The sequence below is a fragment of the Caretta caretta genome, chromosome 8 (assembly GCF_965140235.1).
Source record: "Caretta caretta isolate rCarCar2 chromosome 8, rCarCar1.hap1, whole genome shotgun sequence".
Taxonomy (NCBI): Eukaryota; Metazoa; Chordata; order Testudines; family Cheloniidae; genus Caretta; species Caretta caretta.
The window spans coordinates 104,201,577-104,214,046 of NC_134213.1; positions in this window are offsets into that span (position 1 = coordinate 104,201,577).

The following is a 12,470-nucleotide window of genomic DNA, read 5'->3' on the forward strand; positions in this document are numbered from 1 at the left end:
GCCTTCCTGTGCATAAGCATTGTTTGCCAGGGGCCCAGTAGGGTCTCAGATCTACTGTCCACATGACTGTGGGAAACTTTAATTATGTCTATTTCCTCAGCCCCTGCTTTACACATGGAAAAACTAAGATACAGAGAGATTAAGGGACTTGACTGGGAAGCAGTGTGATCTAGTGGATTGAGGGGTCATACTTTACATTGATAAAGGGCTAATAGACATTACAAGCATGTTACAAACAGGAATAGCATGTGGTACAGATTATTATAATCACACCAGAAGAAGGGTTAGAGATGCTTATAAACCATAGTTATAAATTACCTGTTGACCTGCTGGACTCTGTAACAATTGATTAACCATTTCTTAAAACACCTGCCAATCATTTATAAATGGAACCTTGCTATCACATGTGACCAGTTTAGGCATAACTGTGGGATTCCAAAGGGTTGGCAGGGCGTGGTTCTGCCACTGAGAAGGTCAGATACCACTGAGGTGGGCCCAGTACAAGAACCTGAAGGGAACAGAAATATAATGCTTGTTACCCGCTATAGCACACACTACTTAGCCAAATAATAACAGTCCCTGGCTTTTCATCAGTAGATCTCAAAGTGCTTAACAAAGGGAGGTGAGTTTGACATATGAGGAAACTGAGGCACAGAGTGGGGAAGCAATTTTCCCAAGGTGGCCCAGCAAGCCAGAGGCAGAGTTGGGAATCGAATCTCTGTCTCCCGAGTGCTAGTCCAATACACGATCCTCTAGGTTACACTGCTTCTATTAACACCAAAGAGCCGTGGGTCAAGCCCCAGAGGAGTTAACAGCCCGCGGTGTGATGGGCACACCCTCTGGAGTCAGGGATCACCGTCTCAGCTCTGTGGAGTTTGCAAAATAGAGTCTTGCAAAAGTGTGAGGGGGAGGGAACATCAGAGTGCACATGGGACTCAAGGGGTCTTTCCAGTCCTCAGCCTAACAGCTGGGATGAAGAGCCATGCAGATAAAAGGCATGAGCATAACAGCGTTACCGCCCCCAGACATCTGCTCCTCTCTTCTTGACACAGCCCAGGCCTCTCTCACAACCCGACTCTCTCCCCGAGAGCAATGGGATGGTGCCGACAACACTGGCTTGTTTTTCATTTCCGAGGAGCACGTAGAAAGGTTTTGAACAAAGCCAGACCCAGCGATTATGGTCCAGAGCGAAGGCCTGGCCAGCAGCCAGCAAGGGCTTCCAGAGAATGTAATCACACAAAGGTGTTCCGCTTGGCTTAGCCAGCGCCACTGCAGGCTCTGTGAGTGGGGAAGCAAACAGGAACAAAACCAACTTCCACTCACCCTGCTACTCCAGGGACTACTAATGCACTCTGGTCCTAGGGGAGCTCCCACAAAAATGCTTTTACTGGCACATGGAGAAAAGATGATAGCTGCAACAGGGGGCTCCGCTATCCAGAATCACCGCCCTTCTGAAATAGAAGGTGTTTATTAAAAGAAACAGCTACAGCTACAAACAGAGAGGCTTGCACCCAGCTTGAGTTCCAACTTTGTCTCCCTTGTTTACCAGCACCCACAGTCTGCCTGGAACTCTGTACTGCACACAGGGACATCTAGTGGCTGAACAGTATACGGCAAGTAAACACGGCCTTGTAGTGGTGTCCCCTTTCTCTGCAGGACGATGTGGGAGATATGGGACCATGCCTGTTTCATAGAGGGGCTGATTTTCAGAGGCACATTCCCATTGATGCTAACAGATGCGACTGAGAATCGAGCCTGCAGAGATAGTCAAGTGTCTGAGAGCCAGGTAAAAAGACCCCAGACCCCAGCTGCCTCCTCCCCCACCTCCGTGGGGCAGGAGCAGCCTCCATGGCTTCTGACCCCACTATTCACTCAGCTCGGACGCTCGGGCTCTGGATTTTTTGTCCCCATCCCCTTTGCTTTGTTGCCAGCTGATCCTTCTTCAATGCCACCCTTCTCCTCCCCACCCCCACAGCCACACCCCCTGCCAATGGCGTGACATTGCCCTGAGCGCATCTCCGGAAACCAGGCCCAACGGTCAGACGAGGAGAAACGCTGGGCCTGTGGCATTCGGCCAAGGCCGCTGTGCAGGCACTTGGTTCTAACCGCTAGGCCACACTCCTCCAGCAGGTGCCTTTGCGTGGGTGACGTGCCTCGTATGCACAGCACAGGGCTACACACGCTGGGCTACAGTCATCTCTGCCCCATGGCCATCGGGCCTCCAGGGGCTGCAGGGCACATGTAAACCCACCACTCTCCCCGAGCAAGAGCTGTGGGGGCAGGTACTATTCTGGGGCAGGCACAGCCAGGCCATCCTGACTTCCCAGCCACTTAGCACCCCCGTGGCAGCCCAGTGCAGGGGAGGGCAGCGCCCAGGGCCGAACAGGTGGCATGGCCCCGCACTGCGACGCACTGGGACAGAGCAAGGCGAGCCTGCAAAGTGCTTTGGGATCCTCTGACGTGGCCGGGGCTCCAGGAGCGGAAGGGACGGTGACAGGAGCATCGCGAAGCGCAGTGGGGTTTCTCCTCCTTCGGGGCAGGGGGCCAAAGCTACTTGGAACAAAGAACCTGGGACACAACAAAGCCCATTTACCGGCGCAGCCAGGATGCAGCTGGCCAAGTTCCACATTGCCAGCTGCACCGACAATCCACGACTCCTCCCGCCCCGCGGCCGCTGGGGCCGGCGTCTGACTGCGCCTGATGAATGAGAGCAGAGCAGCTGTTAGAGCCGATCAGACACTAACTGGCTGCGATGGGGAAACTGAGGCAAGCAAAAGTCACGGCCGAATGGGGAGAACACCCCCGCCCCGGGCTGCATGCAGGGAGGGATGATTCATGTTTGTAAAGTACTTGATCACCCCCCTCCCCCAAGGTAAAAATGGGGGTCTAGTAACAGTTCCCTGGTGTCGGTGAGGTGCTTGGGGAGAGCACCCACTACACACTTTCCTCATTGCTGTGTCGGATCCACACACACACTCTCTCCACCTCACCCCACAATGCATAAAGCTCTCTCTGCATTTGTGGCATATTTCACCCGCCAGGAGCAACGGACGCTCGAGCGGTTCACACGTGCCCCCGGCGATGGGCCCTCTGCTCGGGACACCTGGGCAAGGCCATCCCAGATTGTGCTCTGTTTCTTTTCGCGTTCCCTTTGGCTTCTTGTCCGGCTTCGCCAGGGGGGTGAAAAATTGCACTTTATTTCCCAGCCCAGCTCGGGGAGAGCTTCTGCTCTTGTTGGAGTGACAGAGGCCTGGGTGACAGGATTTGCTCCAAGTCAGTGAGTGGCTCAGGTTTTTCTAGGATCCAGGCTGGTGGTCCTGTCCTCTTACTGCTTCACCACTAAACGTCATTCTTTAGCTGGGGGGAGCGGTCTGAACACACATCTGGGTGCCAGTGTCCTGTGGGACGGCAGGTGCCCTTTGGCTCACCCAGTTACTCCGCCCCCAACAGGGCGCACAGATCCGGGGGTGAGTCTGCAGCGACGTGCCTGGGATCAGCACAACTGGGCATTGGGATGCTCTTCATACTGGTTCACTCTAGTGGCCCAAGACCCAGCGTCTTGTCTGCCTCGGTTTCTCTCAGCGGCAGGGCCATTAGAGAGGAGTCCCAGGGTGAAACGCCAGGAAGATATTTGCTGTGTAAGGGTTTCATACTGCCTGGAGCAAGCACTGAACCCCTGTTGCCTCCTCCCTTTCTCACCCCCCCCCCCTTGCTGGGGCACATCAGAGACCCTCTCCCTTTGGATTAAGTGGAAAGCTCCAGATTCCAGCACAGATTCCTTTGCAAACCAGTTCTGGGCTTTCTTGGAAGCGTCCAACCTCAGCAAGAAGGCAGTGTTGCTGTTCCTAGCTCTGACCCTGAGCAAGTCACTTCCCCGCTCTGTGCCTCAGTTTCTCCCAGAGGGCTAAAGAAACTGATCTTTCTCTGTTGAGCGCTTTGAGATCCTCCGGGCGACAAGAGCTGCATGACAGCGGCATGGGGGAAGCACATGTGACACCTGGGGCCCAGATGGAACAGCTTTCCCAGAACTTCCCGAAGCAGGCCTGTTAATTGGGGGCTCCGTGCCAGGTGTAGGGGGAAGAGACGCCCAAGGCTGGGGTGGTTTTCCCAGGAGCGTGGCTGCCTCTTCAAGAAACAGACATCCAAACCCGAGTAAAGCTTAGGGCTTTGGGGCTGAGGTGAAGAGACTTTAGCCCAGCTTCCCGGTGGAGCCGACGTAATCTCTCTCCACCACCTTGGCCCAGACACGGGGTCAGGAGACTTTGAGGCTGCCTGTGAGAAAACAAACTTGCTGGGGGCCCAGCGGCAGGCCAGGGAGAGGGTGCATCTGCAGGACGGATCAGCCCTGAGTAGCAACACGGGGTTTATTCCAGGCAAGGAATACAGAGCGGCTCCCAGGGGAGAGGGAGCTGGCCGGGGAGATAGTGAGAGGGGAAGGAGATAAGTTAGAGACTGGAGGATGGAGAAGTTATAATTAATTATCCTTATGAGCGCTTATTATTAAGTAATTGTTATTAGGCAGGGGAGGGGGCAGGAGTCTTCGCTAACAACCAACTGCCCCTTTGGGCCATGTGCCCTGTGCTGCCCCCTAATGGGCACCTGGACTCATTGCTGATAATCTGGGGGAGGCCCCCAGGAATGGCTGAGTGTTTCCTGTGCCAGGGGCCAGCCCCGCATCTGGACGGGCAGCCAGGGAGCCGGGCACCTTGGCATGGGCCACCTGGGCGTCACACGGCTCCCACTGCCGTACGCACAGGGCACACTGTTGGCAGGGGCACCCAGGGCTCGGGCTGCTGGAAGTGGGGCGAGGCCGGGCAGGCCCCCAGGGGTGAACCAGGGTGCAGGAGCCGGCCCCACTCCAGCAGCAAGGCAGAGCAGCACTGGGCACCCCACTGCCCACTCAGGTTTGGCGGCCCCTCCTTCTCCATTTGTAACACCGTGTTACTCTGCACAAGGCGCTCGGCTCAGAGCAAGAGAAGCAGCCAGTTGCCAGTAAATAGCTGCCTTCTGGTAGCCCCCTGAGGCCCCATCAGACCCAGAGCCCCATCGCGCTAGGTGCTGGAAAATCTCTGCCCCCCAATGCTGCCCTTGCTGTGGAGAGCAAATCGGTTCAGATCATCATGATGTATCAAAGCCTGGGGTCCTTACACAAGACACCGGCAGTTTTGCCGGAGTAATGGGGTTTGGTAAGAGATCCGGAGGCTGACGGAGAAGGTCTGAGACAGGGTTTGTGCAGCTTCTATAGTGTTGCTAATTCCCCTGCATTTATCCTGGTTTTCGCCATTTGGGGAGTTTTTCTGAAAGCCCCACTTTCTGGAGTCCTGGGATAACCTGTGACTTTCCATTTACATGCCAAATAATACCACCACCAGACACAGCTGTCTCTTGTGTCTCGAATCAGTGGCTCTCAAAGTGCTTTACAGACGAGGTCAGTGGCATTATGCCCACTTTACAGGTGGGGAAACTGAGGCACAGGGTGGGGACGTGACATCCCAAGATCACCCAGCAGCCCAGTGCTGAGCCAGGAATGGAACTCAGGTCTCCCTTCTCCCCCATGAAAACAAATAGCACATTTCTAGCCTTAGTGGATGTGGAAGAGAGCTTGACCCCTAAATGCTTGAAACCCAGAAAGCAACTAAGAGAACCTCACACCAGTTATTTTTTAAAATCTAATTATTTTGGGGGCCTGACTCTGGACTTTTTAGACGTTCGGTGCTTCCAGAGAGAGCCTTGCATTCCGGATATCAGTCTGGATTTGATATTCCACAGCTTCTGGAGTGAGCAGGGTTGGGGGCCAGGGGTTGGGTTCTCACACCCCCACGCCCCCATAGTTGTCAGCATTTGCAAGCTGAAATGGCTAACCATAGCTGAGCCTCTGTCAAGAGGGCCTGCTCTGCCTTGAGTCCCTTCCTTACAATCTCCTGCATTCTAGCAACCCTGCAGTGTGCGGTCACCCCGTGCTGGTGCCCAGGGCTCACACACGAGGCGAGGCACTTCCTACCATCGCTGCACACCACCACGCTATAAAAAGCTTTATATAAACAGAGAGGTCAGAGATTACATGGAACGAGCAATTGCGAGCTCATTGAGAGGGAATCCAAATCCACTCTTTACAAATATGACACTGAGCAATGTCTCATGCACATGCTTCAGCTACTAGTGACAGATGTACCTTGCACAGGCCTGCGTGGATCCATCATAGGAATCAGAGACGGAAAAGAGCCAGTAGGGTATCGCGTCTGGGCTGGGCACAAGCCCTTGAGGGAGTGAGTATCAGCTATGAAACTGATGCTGCATTGGAACTTAGCTCTCACAGCAACTGCAAGCTGGAAAAACGCTACTGACTTCAGTGGAATTACTCCGCGTTACCCGACATTTCATGTACCACCTGCCAGGTAATACCATGAGAGGACTCCATGCTTGTAAAACTAAACTGCCTCTTCATTAAGAGGCCTATTTAAAGAAGCGCTGCGCTTTTAGCTGTCATTCCAGCCACTTGCACACAGACTGACTGACCCTGGTGTCTCCGCCAAACTCTTCCCTCCTGCAACTTGTGGAATTCAATCCCCACTTGATGCCCTGTATGGGCTTTAGGTCTGGGCATGCAGGAGGAAGGGGAACTATATTCCCACTGACTCCCCACCCCCAACCCTGGTCAGGCCTGCAGGGAAGGAGCAGGGAGGAGAGCGAGCGGAGCCCAATGTGCCAGCCAGCAGAGCCGATCCCACGCCGGTGTCAGCATGTCCTCATTTGCTTCTGGGGTAGCCAGCCAAAAGTCACTACCTCCTGGAATAAGGGGGAGCAGGGAGGGAATTGGGGCTCCCTGGGTCGTCCTGTGGCAGCTGAGTGATGTTCTTGGCCTGGGACTAACTAAAAGGCATGTCAAAAAAACAAAGAGTCTGTCCATAGGTTATAATGGGGAAGTCCACAGATTTCATAGGGAAAATAAGAATATCCATACATTTTAATTGGAACAATCCGTGATGTGAGGGTTCAAAACCCAGATCTAACTTTTTCAGCATTCAAGCATGTTTGATTTGGCCCACCACTGAGCTAGATCAGAGAAAATTCAGCTCAGAACCTACATCTGGGATTCTGGCCCAAGGGTTTGCCTTAGTGTAGGGCTCGTCTGTGTCACCGGGAATAGGAATCCAGGCGTTCTCCCCCAAAGGCCCGGACTCCGCAGTGGCTGCACGTCTGTGGTGGTATCATTCCTGGGGAAACGGTGCCCCCCCCAGGGGAACCTCCAGCCAGAGGGGCTTCACTCAGGCGGCATAGGAGCTGGCCCCTGGTAGAGCCCACTTTCCCCCCCGTGAACCGTGAGAGCAAAGCAAAGGGAAATGCTTCTGAATCCAGGCGGCAGCATGTTCCCCCCCCTCCTGCCGGCTGTGCCCGCACAGAGTGGCATGGGGCGCTGGGCCTGGGCCGAAGGCTGGGTGTCCGCTGTGCCGTTAGGCTGCTAAATCTGCAAGGTAGAAACTAAACTTAAGGCCAAGCTCAGGGGCTCGAGTCAGTGATCCTGGGGTGTTCCTAGGCAGTTGGCTCCAGAAGTATTTCCCTAGGTTTGGTTTTGATCTCACTGTCCTGATCTCACACATGATCACCCCCCCCCAGGTAAAAATGGGGGTCTAGTAACAGCTCCCTGGTGTCGGTGCGGTGCGGATCTCACACATGCACCCCTGCTGCATGCACAGAGCTCATGGCTGCATACACCCATAGGCACACACCTGCAGTCCTAGGCACAGGGTGGGAAGGAAGATATAAGGGACGGGTCACTGAGGTGCGAGAGACGTTGGTGCCATGCCTCATGTCGCCACAGGCTTCCTGTGTGATTTTAGGCAAGGCCCTGGATTGATCCCGTGCCTCGATTTCCCCGTCTGTAAAATGGGCTAATGCTTCCAGGGCTAAAATCTACTCACAATTTCAAGAGCCAACAGCGATGACGGCCGTCTAAGCACCCCTGTCTAGACCAGACGCCTTTGCAAAGCCGCTCTCTGTGCTTTGCTGTCCGTTTAAATCTTGGCATGGTGGCGTTTTCCACGCCGCTGGGAAGTAAGGCCGGGCACGCAAGGGCCTCTACCGACCTGTGAGGCTCTGTGAGTGCGGAGGCAGAGGGGTGTGTCTGTGGCATCCCGGCACCCATCGGCCCCACCTTGCTCTGGCAGATGCCGTTGCTTCGGGCGGGTGTTTCCTTGGCTCGGCCTTTGCAGCAGCGTCTCCTTCTTCCCGAGCTGCAGCGAGCGTCCTCTGTCCTGGCGTGCCGACCCGGGAGCTCCCGGCCGCGCTCACCCTGAGCACCAAGGAGGGGCTGGGCCCCTGGTCAGGCCCAGTCAGCACCAGGGTGGGGGCACCAGGACCTTGGTCCCATTTGCACCCATGCACCCCCCTCCCGGCATCGCGCCAGCTAGCACGGCTTCCTCTACCCCGACGCCGCTGCCTCCATTGGCTGGGCGCAGAGGGGGCCCAGATCTGGGTATGCGTTTGGGGGGGGGGCACGTGGCATGCAAAGGGCGGGGGCCTGGCCAGGCCCAGCCGGTCCGTGGCGGGAGGCCGGCCTGCGTGGATTTCCCATTCCGGCCTCTGCCGTTCTCCTGCTCAATGGCAATGCCTTTGCGTCCAATGAGCCAGAGACAAGGCCGGGTCTGGGCAGCGGCTGGGCTAATGACCCCCATGCAACCCCCCCACCCCATCTATTCGGGGAGAGACCTGCTTGCAAATATGCCCCTCCGCTAACAACCCCAGACAATAGCCCCTTGTACACGCACACGCCCCCGGCAGCCACCGAGCCCGCGTTATTTGCCTAATCAATGTATTTATGTAAATTAGTCCTCGTTAGGCCCCCCCCGTGGGAGGGGAGAGGGTTTTAAGGGCAAGCCAAGCATGGCACCTCTCCTCTGCCTGCATCCTGGGGTTGGCAGCAAACCCATCCGCGGAGGCCATCTGGGTTTTCAAGTGCCCCCCTTCTTCTGTTTCCATGGCAATGCCCTGCGTTCTCCTGGGAGGCTGGCTCGGGGGGCACTGCTGTGGGGTAGGGGGGGGCTTTGCTCTGGGGTGGGTTCAAAGAGCAGCCGTCGGCGGCTTGAAATGGACTGGATTATGCTGGTCCTGAGCCCCCAGGCAGCTCTGCCAATGAATCTCAGTCCTGACCCACAGCCCCCTGCTCACAGCGCTGGGCTCCCCACACACAGCTCAGCCGACACCCCTCAATCCTGACCCACCGCCCCCCCCTTCTATCCCAGCCCTGGGCTCCCCACACACAGCTCAGCCGACACCCCTCAATCCTGACCCACCGCCCCCCCTTCTATCCCAGCCCTGGGCTCCCCACACACAGCTCAGCCGACACCCCTCAATCCTGACCCACCGCCCCGCCCCCTTCTATCCCAGCCCTGGGCTCCCCACACACAGCTCAGCCGACACCCCTCAATCCTGACCCACCGCCCCGCCCCCTTCTATCCCAGCCCTGGGCTCCCCACACACAGCTCAGCCGACACCCCTCAATCCTGACCCACCGCCCCGCCCCCTTCTATCCCAGCCCTGGGCTCCCCACACACAGCTCAGCCGACACCCCTCAATCCTGACCCACCGCCCCCCCTTCTATCCCAGCCCTGGGCTCCCCACACACAGCTCAGCCGACACCCCTCAATCCTGACCCACCGCCCCCCCTTCTATCCCAGCCCTGGGCTCCCCACACACAGCTCAGCCGACACCCCTCAATCCTGACCCACCGCCCCGCCCCCTTCTATCCCAGCCCTGGGCTCCCCACACACAGCTCAGCCGACACCCCTCAATCCTGACCCACCGCCCCGCCCCCTTCTATCCCAGCCCTGGGCTCCCCACACACAGCTCAGCCGACACCCCTCAATCCTGACCCACCGCCCCGCCCCCTTCTATCCCAGCGCTGGGCTCCCCACACACAGCTCAGCCGACACCCCTCAGTCCTGACCCACCGCCCCGCCCCCTTCTATCCCAGCCCTGGGCTCCCCACACACAGCTCAGCCGACACCCCTCAATCCTGACCCACCGCCCCCCCTTCTATCCCAGCCCTGGGCTCCCCACACACAGCTCAGCCGACACCCCTCAATCCTGACCCACCGCCCCGCCCCCTTCTATCCCAGCCCTGGGCTCCCCACACACAGCTCAGCCGACACCCCTCAATCCTGACCCACCGCCCCCCCCTTCTATCCCAGCCCTGGGCTCCCCACACACAGCTCAGCCGACACCCCTCAGTCCTGACCCACCGCCCCGCCCCCTTCTATCCCAGCCCTGGGCTCCCCACACACAGCTCAGCCGACACCCCTCAATCCTGACCCACCGCCCCCCCTTCTATCCCAGCCCTGGGCTCCCCACACACAGCTCAGCCGACACCCCTCAATCCTGACCCACCGCCCCGCCCCCTTCTATCCCAGCCCTGGGCTCCCCACACACAGCTCAGCCGACACCCCTCAATCCTGACCCACCGCCCCCCCCTTCTATCCCAGCCCTGGGCTCCCCACACACAGCTCAGCCGACACCCCTCAATCCTGACCCACCGCCCCGCCCCCTTCTATCCCAGCCCTGGGCTCCCCACACACAGCTCAGCCGACACCCCTCAATCCTGACCCACCGCCCCGCCCCCTTCTATCCCAGCGCTGGGCTCCCCACACACAGCTCAGCCGACACCCCTCAATCCTGACCCACCGCACCGCCCCCTTCTATCCCAGCCCTGGGCTCCCCACACACAGCTCAGCCGACACCCCTCAGTCCTGACCCACCGCCCCCCCCTTCTATCCCAGCCCTGGGCTCCCCACACACAGCTCAGCCGACACCCCTCAATCCTGACCCACCGCCCCCCCTTCTATCCCAGCGCTGGGCTCCCCACACACAGCTCAGCCGACACCCCTCAATCCTGACCCACCGCCCCCCCTTCTATCCCAGCCCTGAGCTCCCCACACACAGCTCAGCCGACACCCCTCAATCCTGACCCACCGCCCCGCCCCCTTCTATCCCAGCCCTGGGCTCCCCACACACAGCTCAGCCGACACCCCTCAATCCTGACCCACCGCCCCGCCCCCTTCTATCCCAGCCCTGGGCTCCCCACACACAGCTCAGCCGACACCCCTCAATCCTGACCCACCGCCCCCCCCTTCTATCCCAGCCCTGGGCTCCCCACACACAGCTCAGCCGACACCCCTCAGTCCTGACCCACCGACCCCCCCTTCTATCCCAGCCCTGGGCTCCCCACACACAGCTCAGCCGACACCCCTCAATCCTGACCCACCGCCCCCCCCTTCTATCCTAGCGCTGGGCTCCCCACACTCATCTCCATCAATGCACCTTGGTCCCGACTTGCAGCATGTGTCACAAATCTAGGTCTGGCCCACCCCCCGCCTGTGCCCATCACAGCCCTGCCAGTGACCCTCAGCCCTGACCTCCAGCAGCCCCCTGCTAGCCCAGCCCTCCCCGCCATCATCCCCCAGCGCTGCCCTTAGCCTGCATTTGGCCAGTGCCAGGGGGCTGGTTCAGGCCCAGCCCTACAAGAACTAACGGGGGACGTGCCAACCCTCGAGGTGGGGAAGCGCTCCCAGCTCTCCAGGGCTTTGCTCCCGGGTGGTTTCTCCAGCCCCCCGCTACGGGCCGGGGGGGGGGGTGTTTCTACCACCTCCCGCGGCCTCCCAGCTCCTCCTGCCATCAGCTCCCGCCTGCGTTTCCCTTGGATCCCCACTGCCGGGCGCGCAGCGAGTGCTGAATGTTTGACGTGTCCTCGCCGGGAGCTATTTCAACCACACCGGGTACGTTGGGGAGCCCCAGCCGCTTCCCGTGACCGGCCTTGGCCCCCGCGGCTCGCCAGGTTCCCAGACTGGTGCCGCAGAACGTTTACACAACGCTCCAACTGTGCGCTGGGAGCCGGGGCCGGTGGAGGGGGCGACGGAAGGGGGGGGGCTTCGCCCTGTAATTTGCTGCCTCAGCAGCCCGCATGGCATCCGTGCCCCCCCTTGGGGGACGTGCCCTCACCCTCCCAGCGAGGTCATGAGAACGCTCTCCAGGCGAGGCGAGGGAATGCCGCAGCTGTTTAAGAGAGGGGCTGGATCCCTGTGCGGGGGAAGGAGGCCGGGCCGGGCTCCCCATACAGGCTTTGGCCCGGTTCACTATTACTGAGCTGGGATTCATTTCAGACTGGCCCCCTCCCGGTGCCGCGTGGGCGGAAACAAGGCAAAGCCCTCCAAGCAAGTAGCTGATCAGCGAATGAATTGCTTAAATGGCTAAGCTATAGAGGGGACAAATCTTCTTACAGGGCTGGGAAGTGAAATGCACAAGGGGAATATAAGGAGAGATTTCCCCAAAGGGGTTTGGTGCCTCATTAAGTTGCAGGCTTTATCACTTTTTGATTAGCCTGGTATTATAATGATCATCACACCGTGGATGGGAGCGATCAAGCTAAAGGCCAAATCCTGCCCCGATATTTACACCGAGCAGGATCTGGATCTGGTTTA